This window comes from Eretmochelys imbricata, chromosome 11 (assembly GCF_965152235.1).
Source record: "Eretmochelys imbricata isolate rEreImb1 chromosome 11, rEreImb1.hap1, whole genome shotgun sequence".
Classification (NCBI taxonomy): Eukaryota; Metazoa; Chordata; order Testudines; family Cheloniidae; genus Eretmochelys; species Eretmochelys imbricata.
Window position 1 is genome coordinate 71,066,676 of NC_135582.1, and position 14,347 is coordinate 71,081,022.

The 14,347-nt window shown below is 43.5% G+C and overlaps 1 protein-coding gene across 2 annotated transcripts in view; it reads right to left on the bottom strand.

Moving 5' to 3' along the window:
- Positions 1–14,347, bottom strand: part of AGAP1 (ArfGAP with GTPase domain, ankyrin repeat and PH domain 1) — a 696,795-nt gene that overhangs the window by 126,148 nt on the left and 556,300 nt on the right. The window lies entirely within an intron of this gene.

The window sequence follows — 14,347 nt, forward strand, 5'->3', positions numbered from 1 at the left end:
TGTTGCTCATGTGGGTCTCCCCCAAACACTTAAGACAGCTTTGATGGGGATCACTGAATGGCATAGGTTTTTTGCAGCGGTCGCAAGGCTTAAAGCCCTGGGACCAGGGCATGCCCCATCCCTAGGCTAGGTGTCACAGGGGACTAACTATTTCTAACTTCTACACTAAGAGAACTAATAGACTACTCTAAGAACTATATACCAGAGAATTCACAACTAGGCACAGTTGAGGAGGAAAGCTTGCCGAAGCACTGAGACATTCCAGCACTGTCTCTGGTAGTAAGAAGGAACTGAGGGAGTGGGGGAGCCGGCCCTGCCCCTTACACCGGTGCATATGTGCGCCATTCAGAGGGCGCCAGAGCCGGTCCCCTGTAGATACCACTGAGGGAAAAACTTCCCGCACCAGTGCATGTGGCAAGCACACACACCTATAATGGAATGGACATGAGCAAGCACTCAAAGATCAAAGGGGATATTAAAACCTTAAGTCTGCAGAAAGCCTCACCCTGCTAACAAACCTAACACAGACAGAGAGAGAGAGAGCGCGCACGTGCATACTGTGAACAGCACAGTCGACTTTTACAAGTAAGAGATGGAATAAGCTGGACCTACCTGAGCTGGAGATAGAGAAATTAAGTTTAGGTAAGGAACCACGCACACAAGACTCTGTTTCAATCCATTTTCCTAAAAGCATAGTCCCTTTTAGCAACTAAATACTACTTAGGAAAGAATTTTCTGTAGTATCTGGCTGGTGAATCTTGCCCATATGCTCAGGGTTTAGCTGATCGCCATATTTGGGGTCAGGAAGGAATTTTCCTCCAGGGCAGATTGGAAGAGGCCCTGGAGGTTTTTCGCCTTCCTCTGTAGCATGGGGCACGGGTCACGGGTCACTTGCTGGAGGATTCTCTGCTCCTTGAAGTCTTTAAACCACAATTTGAGGACTTAATAGCTCAGACATAGGTGAGAGGTTTTTCGCAGGAGTGGGTGGGTGGGTGAGATTCTGTGGCCTGCATTGTGCAGGAGGTCGGACTAGATGGTCATCATGGTCCCTTCTGACCTAAATGTCTATGAATCTATCTATTAGTTTTCAAGAAGATGTTCCTGTGCTACTGCAACCTTATTTTGTCACAGATACCAGAGGGAGATTAACAGCAGAGCCAAACATCTATTTGGACTGGCGGGGATAACCCAGCTGGCAAAGATAGACTGGATCTCTTGGCCTCAGCCTAAGGGTATGTCTACATTGAACACTCCTTATGGTAGCCTGTATAGTACATACAATGCACGCTCTCCTAGCACAAGTATACATAGCAGTGTAGCCGGTGAGGATCTGCTTAGATGAGTAAAGATGCCTGAATCTTAAAAATATGTACCCTTCATCGCTCTCTTGGGCACATGCCCAAGCAGTGCCTCCCCCATTTACTCTGCTGTTTTTAGCAGTGTAGTGTCCCACTGCCTCCCAGCTGCAGGAGCCTTTCCCCACAGCAGGGAAAGGACCTGGCAAAGGAGACACTGAGCAAAGGCTCTGGCAGCTCCCTGCTCCTGCGAATGACTCCACCAGGAGAGAGGCAGCAGGGAAAGACTCCGGCAACTCCCTGAGGGAGGTTTTCCTGCCAAAGCGAAAGACTCAAGCAGTAGGGAAAGGGTCTGGCAACGGAAGGGCACCAGAGAATGGCTCCCGCAGCTCCCCACTGTGGTACCCATTCTCTGCTGTCCCCCCTCTGTCAAAGCCTTTCATTGCCACGTGTAGCTACACACCACACAGAGGAAACAGCCCGCATTTCACTATGGTGTGTAGTTACCCATATCCTACATGCCACTGCCCATGGTGTGCAGTGTAGACATACTAAGTGGATGGACTGTGTGGTTCCATCTAGAGAGGGGGAAGGTAGCGAAATCTATTCCCAAAGGGGTCTAAGGCATGGCTTCTCCAGTAACCATGGCAAACATAGTGCACTGCCTTCTTATTTCAGTCAAGTCCATTACTATCACCTTGATGGAAAAGTGAACGATTCCCTTACCTATATTGCCCCCAGAGCACACACCTCTGCTTGCATAGCATGTGATAGTACTTTTAATTACAGATAGGCAAATCTGGAAACTTTCTAGCCCCTAGAATCTTTAGCAATATAGACAGAATGGAACCTGGACCCCAACCATGTCAACATCAGTTTTACAAATCAAAAACTGTGGCTTAAAAAATTACTGTGGTTTGCCCATGATGGGAATGGGACAAAACTATTACCATTACTCTTGGAATTCTGTGCCACTATTTAGAATTAATGTCCCTCATAGATTTCCCCGCACCCCGCAAAAAATAGATTATGCCAGGGAGATGCGCCAACCACACCTTTCACCCACAAGGGGCTGCTGTGGTGCCAGAAGAGTGGGCAGCTGGCTCAGGGCCGGAGCAGTGAGCTGCAGAAAGGAAGGGCGCAGTGACTGCCTTCCTCACAGCACCTTGCCTGTGGGGCCAGGTGAGGAGGCATGGGATATGGGGGGGACTGACAGCGTGGCTGCTGGGGGGTCACATAGACTGGGTATAATGGGGGAACAGACTGGGGTGGGGGCACAGGAGCTAGTGGGATGACATAATTGCGTAAGGGGCTAAATGGAAGTGGGGGTGCAGCACCACATGGGGCTGGGGGGAGAGAGGGGTGTATGTGCCTGACAATGGAAGAGGCTAGGGGTTAGCTGGGGTCTGCATGAGAAAGGCTCCCCAATACCCTAACAATTGCTTCCCCCCAAAAAAAACCTGTTCCATACTTCTCCCATCCACACCCAACAACCCTCCAGGTTCACTCCCAGGCTCCTTCACAGCAATTACTTCCCTCTCCCTCAGCTCCTCCATTACTCCTGACTGCCCCAAGCCTTTGCCCTGCTTCTGAGGGATGTTGGAAATACCTTTCTGTATTGTAGTTTAAATGAATTATTACTCAAAGTTCTGTATTAATATGCCTAGTAAAGAATCTATTTGTCAAAAAACATTTCCTGAATCTTTTTTGTTGTATGTATTGTTAGACAGGTATTTTAAAATAAGTTACCAAAATAATTGAAACTGGTGTGATTATATTGTGTTATTTTGACAAATAAAATATGCAGAATTTTGCAGAATTTTAAACTATTGTGTGCAGAATTTTTGATGTTTTTGGTGCAGAATTCCCCTAGGAGTAAATCATTTGTAAAGCAACAGATGAAAAGCGAGATATCATAATTCTTAAAAGTTTAACAGAGTCACTGTCCTTTGGATTGCAAATGCATGCACATGGGATTATCTCTCTAACCTACCTCATTCTTGTAAATAAAGGAGGGTATTTGACAAATACAGGAATCCTGTTGTCTAAGTACATTGTAGAGTAAGGTTGTTTTTTTTATTTACTATCTTCCTAAAAATAGTGTTGACAGGCAGTGACAAGATACAGAACAATTTTCACATGCATATTCTTGAAGAAACCAATATACTGGGTGTATATATATATATTGGTTATTGGTCCTGCTTCAAGCAGGGGGTTGGACTAGATGACCTCCTGAGGTCCCTTCCAACCCTGATATTCTATGATTCTACTGACTTTGCAAGTTGCCTAGCAGAGGACTTTGGATTTGATCCAGGTTGCAGCTTTAATTTTGGAAGCTGTCAGATTTTTTTCAGGCTCTGGGGGGTGATTTAAGTTCAACTTTTTTTCCAAAGGCACTGTAGGTTAAACATTGGACCTACCAACCTTAACAGTATTCCTTTAAATTTTTGAGATGAGCCATTGAGTAGTATTATGACAAATTATGGGACCTGATGATATGTAACAAGAACATCTTCCCAAGTCAAAGCCTACAGAGGAAATAAAAAAGCTTAAAAGAAATATTTCTGGCAAAAAGAAGCTTTTTCCTCTTCATTAGGATAAAGAATTGTAGACAGTGAAATACCTTAATTACCCATGAAGAAGGGTATCTTTGTGCAGTCATTGCATTCACTTAAAGATAGTTGGCCACTAGAAAAACTGATATACAAACAATTCATACGCATTCCGTCCTACTCTTAAAGATCTATGGACAACTCACGAAAATCTTTGAAAATCATTCTACTTAGAAACAAAACTGTCTTTACATCATATTTTCCTATATTTCTTATCTTTCATTCTTTATTTTGGAAATAGTTCATATAAAGGCAAACTTGTTTGAGTTCAGCCACTTCTTGCTACCCTTTGCTCATAAAAAGCAATAATTCTCCATTTGTGTTATCACCACTGGTTGCTGAGGAAAGTATTATGATGTCACAAACAGAGGCTAATGTTTACAGGTTGAGAGCCACCAGAAGCAGCCGCCAAAATCCTAGGGGTATATTGTTTTCATTCAGTAAATGTAGAAATAAAGTCCTGAAAATATATCGGAACATAAGCAGAGTTCATTCTAAACAGAATATTTTGAAGTATTTCCTAATGGTCTTCAGCTGTTTGCTGCGGAATACACTTATAGCAAAATAAAGCTGAATCCATGAAAAAGTGTATCAATTGTATTGCTACTACACAAAAAGTGGATCGTTTGTGCCTCTAAAGCTGGTGAATAATTAATACTATGGATAAGGACAGGCTCAATTTTCCCTTTTTATTTATTTTTCTCATGTCATTGTTAATAAAACCTGTACATAGATTTGATGAGGGTTTTGTATAAATCTCTCTAAGTGTGTGATAAGCTGAAACCTGTACCCTGAATCTGAAACCCCCTGAATTTTGAGCATGTTCCAGTTTGGAGAAGCAGATCTGGAACTGGACTTCTCCCAGGAGTCTGGAACCAGCTCAGAATCAAACATTTGGACAGAAGGGGAAATTAGTTATTTTGTTTAGGTGACTAGTTATAATTCAAACTACATCTTTTTCCTGGTAATTAGTCTAACAGTGTCAGCAAGTGTCCTATAGAATTACCTGCTGATTGAATTAGCAAATATTTTTACCACCTACTGGTGACTGTTAGAATACTACTCTATTACTAATGTGTTTTAACACATATACAGTTAGATCAGAGGATCAGTCTCCTCACTCGAGGAAAGAAAGAGCTCTCTCAGACCTTCTAAAATACCCTAAATGCAGCCAAAGTCCTATAGGCACTAAATATCCTGCATTCTGCATCATTGAATCTTTGCTTCTCCAATTTTTTGGTATTAGGAAATCTAAATGATCCCCCATGAGCACTAATAATCTAGTTACTAATATGGATTTTGACTTGGTGAGCTGAAGTAGACTAATGAACAGGAATCCACATGATAAGTATTTACTATTATGGGAATTTACCATGGAAGGGAGGGAAAAATCAAGTAAAGACAATTATCCACCTCACAAAATATCTGCTGAACCCTCCTCTAGTAATTATTTTGGAACATCACACCACATGTACATGATTTTTAGAGCAAGGTTTGTTACAAAACAGTTAAACCACACTTATGCACCTTCCCCTAGGGAGCAGAACAATTCAGTTGTCTAGCAAATATGGTTTTTTTGAACATAACTGTGTTGGGAACCTTGAGGATACTTTGAAGTATTTTTTGTTTATCTACACCAGGTGAGTTCTTAGTGCAGATTTCACGGTCTGAAAGATTTTATTTTTTACTGCAACTTATAAGATCATACTTAGCTAGTATGCATATAAAAATCAGTTTTCCCACCCAATCCTGAGCACTAGAAAGTCAGTGTCATAGTCTCATTTGAATTTTAATATAAGTAGATGAAAATCAAACAAGGGAAACTCGGAAGTGAGAAAACGCATGTGGAAAAACACATTTCACACAATCTGCAACTGCATCTGCAGGTTTTATATTTCATGGAATAAAATAGTGTAATTGTGGCAGGATGGACTAGGTCTGGAGGCCCCCTGCTGGAGGCCTCATGGCCTGCATCACCCTGCCTCAGAATAGAGCAGTGAGAAGTCCTCCAGGCAGCTAGAGTAGCTGCAGAGGAGCGGCCAATCAGAGGGGCTGCTGGAGTGACCAATAAAGGGCCAGAAAAAAGGCAATGAGCAGAGCAGAGCCTTTGGTTGCTGTGTGAGCTTGAGGAGGGAGGACTGGGTACCTGGCTGGCTAGATGAACAGCAGGACTGCGGACAGATCACTGCAGAGAGCTCACCAGATAGAACCAAGCCCAGGGAAGGGGGCTGCCGAAGACCGGATGTCTGGCTGGCTGGATAGAAGAGCAGTAGGACCATCGAAAGGTCAGTGTGGGCAGGCTGAGCACAGGGGACTGAGCCCAGAACCTGGCCAGACCAGACAAGGCTACCGAGAAGGGCTCTGCTGGTCTGGTTGCAGACTGAGCCCAGGGAGGACACCAACTGAGAGTAATGAGGCTGGGTATTTGAAGAAGACTGGGAAGAAGCTGAAGAGCTACAACCCCATACCACAGCCATGATAAGAACTTGGGACCGTATACCCTGGAAGGGGGGACAGCATATGTGGCTTGGCCGGGGGGCTGAGTCACTGAAGACCTGCTGAGAGAACCATCAGCTGGGAGGGCGCTCGCCATAGATGGTGCCTCCCTGTTGAAAGAACAAAAAACCAAACATAGGCTCACACCCAACCAAGCAAACTGGGCTGCCTGTGAGAGGTGAGTGCTGTCCCATTGGAAAGACTGTGATTGCACGTGATCAGCCAGAGAAAGGGGGTGCTCACAAGAGGTGGGTGCTGACCCCGTTACAATAATATTCTGGTATTTGTCAGATTCTAATAAGATAACTTTGTTCAATTCTTAACGTAATTTACAGAAATAATACTTTTATCTGTCCTAAAACAGTTTTGAATAAATTCTCATTGTAATAATATTTTAAACATGTTAAATTTTAACCATTCCCCATAAAGATTGTTGTTCATTAATCATGGGGGAGGGATAGCTCAGTGGTTTGAGCATTGGCGTGCTAAACCCAGAGTTGTGAATTCAATCCTTGAAGGGGCCATTTAGGGATCAGGGGCAAAAACTGGGGATTGGTCCTGCTTTGAGCAGGGGGTTGGACTAGATGACCTCCTGAGGTCTCTTCCAACCCTGATATTGTAGGATTCTAATCTCAGCCATTACCTTCACTATAGTATGTACAAAATCTCACACAGTACACCCCTATATTCAATTAATAATATAGACAACAGAGTAATTTTACTCCTGCTTTAAGCAGAATCATAATGCAAGTATAGAGTCAGTAACGATATCTCTACAATATGTATATACACACAAAGAAATGGGGGAGGGAGACGGACTCTGCATGACAGTACGTGGCAGTTAAGAGACTTTGGGCCTAACTTTCTGCAACCATATTTGGTACAAGGGTTCTGAAAAGACCTTGACCATGGAGGACACTGAAAACAGGTGTCATTTCTGAAGACGTGGGGCCAGAAAGGCAAGTTTTACAGGTTCAATGAAGCACAGGCGCCAACTTTTCTCAGCACCGGTGGGTGCTCACGCCCCCCTGCTCCCAGTCCTGCCCCGACTTCACCCCTGCCCCGCCCCCATTCCAACCCCTTCCCCAGAGTATCCGCCCCAACTCCACCCCTCCCTGTCCTATTGGACCCCTTCCCCAAATCCCTGCTCCAGCCCCGCCTCCTCCCCCCAACCCCCCGGCCGGCCATGGGAAATAGCTGTTTCGTGGCGCAAGCGCTGGGACCTAGGGGGAAAAGCAGGATGCGGGGGTGCGCTCGGGGGAGGAGTCGGAGGTGAGCTGGGGCAGGGCTGGGAGCTGCCGGTGTGTGTAGAGCTCCGGAGCACCCACAGAGTCGGTGCCTATGCACTGAAGTAGCTGGGTTCTTGCCCATTTAGGCATAAGTACAGTAGATAATAATCAGCCCCCTGAATTTCATCTCATAGCTTACTGTCAACTTCTTCAAAGTACAGATACATAGATACCCAGGCCAGAAGGGACAACTGAGATCATCTAGTAAGACTTCCTGTATAACAGAGGCCACAGAAAATAATTCCTAGAGCAGACCTTTTAGAAAAACATCCAATCTTGATTGAAAAATTGTCAGCGATGGAGAATCCACCACAGCCCCAGGTAAAATGTTCCAACAGTTAACACTCTTACTGCTAAGAAGTTATGAGGCAACAGGACCATCACCACCTTCTCCTTCTACAAGGAAAAAGCTATTAGATGGCAGGCTGACACATTCTGCAACTAGGTGCACACTAGCCACTGTAGTTAGTCATATCAAGTAAATTGTGTTGTGGTATCTATTTTGGATAGCACAAGCGTGTGGATGAACAAAGTGAGATTTTCATAAAAAAGAAAATATTTTTGGCAGGCCAGAATTTTAAGTGTTTTGGGGCACTGATATCATCTGGCAGTCTAGGAAGATATGTCTAGGATGACTTCAAGAATACAAGTAAATGGGAAGAAGATGGGAACTTGCTCTGAACTGGTGGAATAGTAACAGACTATGCAATTCCTCAACATGCTGCTGCTTCCCCATCAGCATTATTCTGATTTTGGTCCAAACAGAACTTCATCCAAGCCCCTACTCTGACCAGTAACTGATAAAGTAGGGAAACAGCTTCTTAGGTCAGAGAAAAGGAGATAGAGCCGAATGTCTCAAAGGCACTGATAGATAATACAATAGTACACAGATCATATCACTACAGCCCCCAGACAGTACCACTTATGAATCTGATTTGTCATCATTTGTGTGGTATAAATATCCTAATTTCATACCTGGAAATTTGATCTGCTCGACAAACTAAAATCAATGGGCTACAGATCAGGTTGCAATAAGAAAATAAATGTGTACATCTTTCCCTCACACAGTAGCTGTCTTGATTAATTCAAATGTGTTAAAAACACCCACCTCCCCCACAGAAAGACATACCTACCTTAGTTCCTCAGTAGCTAAATAAGAAAGTGAGAAGTGTGGGTGTGAGTCTAAGTTGGTGGCCAGGTTATAGGAAGTACATTTGTATTTCCTTTATGATCAAAATGTGTTTGATGGATTCTGAACAACAGATAAGACAGTAAGAATTAGCAGAAAAGAAAAATCATTGGAGTTGTGAACCTGTAATTACACCTGAAGAAGCAGTCTTTTTCTGTTAATTAATAATGACTGGAAAGTATGCATAGACTTTTGGATAAGAACTCCACACTGAACTCTGTTTCCTTCACTGAATACACCTTTCTGTCCCCTCTGCTGCAATCTGACAGTTCACTCCCATTAAGCACATCTCACCATAAATTTGAATTGGTTTTTGAGAAACAAGTTATTTATAACTGACCAGTCACAGCCTACTCATTGCCATCCATCCAACCAAAAAGTAATTATGTGTGTGACAATGACAATATTAAAACCCAATATAATAGGATAGCTTCCAACCAATTTCAATGCAGGTTAAGTAAACTGTGAACTGAACTTTAACAATCATTTAAAAAAAAGAGTATAAATTTATAAAAAACCATAAGAAAGTTGGCTGGAAAATGGTGGGCTGTCTTCTACATAGTTATCTTTATGATGTCACAAATGCCACCACTTTCAGAAATCAAGGCACCACCGACGGTAGCCTGAGATTGCTAATTTATTTTTAAAATAAAATACTTTGATTTGTTTCCCAACACAATAAAATATTAGACGAGCACTTTCATTACATGTGTCATGTACTGTGCACAAACATAGGAGAAGGAGAACTCAGTGCATTTAGTAAAGGGAATTGGGGAGTGGTTTTAGGGGCAGAGCTGAAAATTCTAAGTAAAATGAAGCATAACTGAAACACAAAGCTGAACTGAATGATTTCTAGTTCCCTGTATACTCTAGTAATTCCACCCCAACACTGCAAAGAAGTGGACTGAAAGGATTAGGGGAGGTGGGGTGAGAAGGGAAGCACACCTCATTTTGAGAATGCTAATGAGGAAGATGAATGTGTGGCTGGTGAAGTAGTTCTCTGCCCAAAATGTTTTACAGTGCCTGGCTTCTTCTGATGTTATGAAGACAGCCTTTTCTGGAATTGACACTGGAAGTCAGAGGATGTTGGGTAAGATCTACAATGTCATAAGGAGGAGGACATGGATGCCTTTCACTTCTAGCTGGCACAGAAAGATCTTAGTGCCTTTCATTTTTGCCCCCACACATTCTTGTCCATCTTGAGGCTGAACACATCCTCCTGGCCAAATGGGAGGTTTTCTGTATTCCTACAATGCCAGTGCCCCCATATGGAGAATGCCCCTCAGCACAATTAGGTGTGGGCAAACCCTGCATGCACATTATTGGTCTCAGTGTAACCAAAGCTCCGATAGTTGGTGTTGCAACACCTCAGATAGCACATGGCTCCCCAAGGCAGGATTGCTGGGGCTGTACTGGCTATGCGGCCTTTGAGCGTATAAAACCCTACCCAACCAATGGTGTGGACGGTGCACATTGGGACGGCTCCTCCCCTGTACGTATGGAATGCCAACCATGCATGCTTATGCAGTGCATAATTACATTTTGGTGGCATATCCACGATGGAGCCCAAACCCCATTGTGCAGAGACCCACGGGCTTTCATCAGTTTGTCCGCGCTTTCCTCCCCTGGCTAGCGGTGGCCGAACTGGAGCGGGCTATTGTAAATATCTCAGCCACGTTAGAGGTTATAGAGAATAATACCATAGATGCAATCCAAGCCCTGCAATTAAAAGTAGCTTCTTTGTCGCAAGTTGTATTACAGAATCGTATGGCGTTGGACTATTTATTAGCCGCTCAAGGTGGCAGTTGTGCCTTGATTAATGAAAGTTGTTGTTGTTTTTACTCAAATCAGGATAAGTGCATCGAGACTGATGTTCATAATATGACGGACCACTTGAAGGTATTACATGACGTGGGCTCAGACTTCTGTATGGGATGACCTTTGGCGGTGGCTAATCACCTGGCTTCTGGATCTTGCCCCCTGGGGGAGATGCTTTGGGCTCTTGCTATTGATTAGATTACTGGGCTTTGTATGTGTGTTTGTCATTCTTCAATGCTACGTGAATTGCTCCTCCGCCCTCCTGGCCTGAGTAGCAACTCCCAAACCAGTGCACATGCTCGCTGTGCACTGGTGGCAGTAACTAATACACCTCAGTCCGCCAAGGGGTGGAGTGTAGGGGCAAGGCTGCGGAAGATTGGCAAGGAGCTAAGTGGTGGACTGAGTATGTGACTGGATGTAAGCGGAGGATGTAGGCAGTTTCAATGAACTTTGTCTGACAGACCCTGCCAAAAAATATTTAGCATAGCTCAGCATATTTTTGCCTGTAAACAAGTTAGTTTATGTAATAAGCATAAATTATACATATAAGAATGTAACCAGCTGCGACCCCATGTTACCCCGAGATTATAGCGCGGAGAATATAGTACCGCAGAGGACTCCCCCCCGCGGCAGAGTCCTGCTTGGTCAGCTGTCCCGAACGGCCAGAGTCCCCTGCAGCCCCTCTGCGTGTCCTAGGGGCTCCCCGCGCAGATTGGAGCGTAAGTTCTTCCTTCCCTCCTTCAGTAAAGCATAGTTTACTATTCTTGGGCCTGAGTGTCCTCCTTTCGCAGGTATCTCCCCCCTGGCCCTTGCAGGCACAACTTCCTTATTTACTTTCTCCACACCAGCCATGATTTTATAGACCTCTATCATATCCCCTCTTAATAATCTCTTTTCCAAACTGGAAAGTCCCAGTCTTATTAATCGCTCCTCATACAGAAGCCATTCTGTACCCCTGATAATTTTTGTTGCCCTTTTCTGAACCTTTTCCAATTCCAATACACCTTTTTTGAGATGGGGTGACCACATCTGCATGCAGTATTCAAGATGAGGGCGTACCATGGATTTATAGAGATGCAATATGATATTTTCTGTCTTATTATCTATCCCTTTCTTAATGATTCCCAACATTCTGTTCCCTTTTTTGACTGCCACTGCACACTGAGTGGATGTTTCAGAGAACTATCCACAATCACTCCAAGATCTCTTTCTTGAGTGGTAACAGCTAATCTAGACCCCATCATTTTATATGTATGGTTGGGATTATGTTTTCCAATGCGCATCACTTTACAATTTATCAACATTGAATTTCAGCTGCCATTTTATTGCCCAGTCACTCAGTTTTGTGAGATCCTTTTGTGGCTCTTGGCAGTCTATTTGGGACTTAACTATCTTGAGCAGTTTTGTATCATCTCCAAATTTTGCCACCTCACTGTTTACCCCTTTTTCGAGATCATTTATGAATATGTTGAATAGGACTGGGCCTAGTACAGACCCCTGGGGGATACCACTATTTACCTCTCTCCATTCTGAAAACTGACAATTTATTCCTACCCTTTGTTTCCTATCTTTTAACTAGTTACCAATCCATGAGAGGACCTTGCCTCTTATCCCATCACAGCTTACTTTGCTTAAGAGCCTTTGGTGAGGGACCTTGTCACAGGCTTTCTGAAAATCTAAGTATACTGTATCCTCTGGATCCCTCGAGTCCACATGCTTGTTGACCCTCCTGCAAAGAATTCTAGTAGATTAGTGAGGCATGATTTCCCTTTACAAAAACCACGTTGACTCTTTGCCAACAAACTATGTTCACCTACATGTCTCACAGTTTTGTTTTTTACTATTGTTTCAACTAGTTAGCCTGATACTAGGGGGTGGGGTGGGGGAGGGAAGGGGAGGGATTATAGCAGGGAGTGATAGCTCAGTGGTTTGAGCATTGGCCTGTTAAACCCAGGATTGTGAGTTCAATCCTTGAGGGGGCCACTTAGGGATCTGGGGCAAAGTTTGGGGATTGGTCCTGCTTTGAGCAGGGGGTTGGACTAGATGACCTCCTGAGGTCCCTTCCAACCCTGATATTCTGTGATACTGAAGTCAGACTTACCAGCCTGTAATTGCCAGGATCACCTCTGGAGCCCTTTTTAAAAATTGGCATCACATCAGCGATCCTCCAGTCATTTGGTACAGAAGCTGATTTAAATGATAAGGTTACAAACTTCAGTTAGTAGTTCTGCAATTTCACATTTGAGTTCCTTCAGAAGTCCACCTGGTCCTGGTGACTTATTACTGTTTAGAAATATTTCTTTAGCTGATTAAAGGAAGCACCCGTTCCCAAATATTAAGCTCATGCTAGGTTAACAGTTCAGTAACTGTCCATGGAGACACTTAAAGTACCAGAGAAGTCGACTTTCCTCCCCTAAAAGTCCATCTTTTCAGAGTCTGTAATACTGCAGGTCTGACATGCCTTAGAATTTCTCACTCTTTCACTGATTGTGACCCCTGCCAACTGTTTGAGAAATAATGAGCACCTGCCATTCCACCCGATAAAGATGGATTTTCGTGTCAACCTTTGGGAACATGGAGAATGAAGCATGTTGCTTAAATCCATTATTTGATCAGTGTCTTTGAAAACCTGATTAGCAATGACCAAAATCTTGTGTCTCTATGTCCAGAATAAAAACTAAATAAGAAAGCAGACCAACACTTATTAACTGATCAGCTAGAAATTAATGGATTTTTGTCAAATCCCCCAGATATTGCTTTGACTGGGGGAGATGGTCCCTAACACCTAGAGCTGGCCATGGAAAGTAAGGAAAGGAGGTGGTTGGACACTGCCTGGTCTCTATAACCTGGTCTTTGAATGTTTGGTGTCACAAAAGAGTGTTAATTTGGTAGTAGTGGACCTTGCTTTCCAGAAGGTTGCTGAAACTCCATGAAACCAGGGTATGCATCCCACAAGTGGGAATATGCAGAAGCCACCTTGAAAGAGGACTTATTTTTCTGTCAATAGATAGCAGATTTTGGGAGAAGATTTTTCTTTCAAAGAAAAAAGGAACTATGAACCCTTGTGGCCTACATAGGAGCAGTAAAATATTATCAGTGGTCTTAGGTTAAAAAACAAAACCAAACCTTAGCCTTTGGAATTTAAGACATCAGTTAAACCTCAAATCCTTGGAAGAAGATTGAAGGGCTCTGTTTTGAAAAGCTTGAAGAAAGGAAGCAACTTTGATGACCTTGCTTAGACTTGACTCTGGATTGCTCTCTAAAGAGGAAGGAAGTCACAACTGGCCTTGCAAAAGAATAGTGGAAATCTACAGAAGTCAAAGCTGCTTTGTAAGAGCTAGGGTTGGTCAATCTATGCTCAGTTTTACAATGCTCTCTACAAGAACCACAAAAGTCTGATTTAAAAAAAAAAAAGGAAACAACAGGCAGTGCTATGCTTTAAAAGGGGGAGGTTTGTTTTTAAACTTGAGTTCTAAGCTTTTGTTCACATCCTGTCAGTTTCAGGAGCCCTGTAGATTCTGATGTTCTATCTGTTTTAGTAGAGCAGTCCCATGATAGAGGACTTGAAGAGATCATAGAATCATAGAATATCAGGGTTGGAAGGGACCTCAGGAGGTCATCTAGTCCAACCCCCTGCTCAAAGCAGGA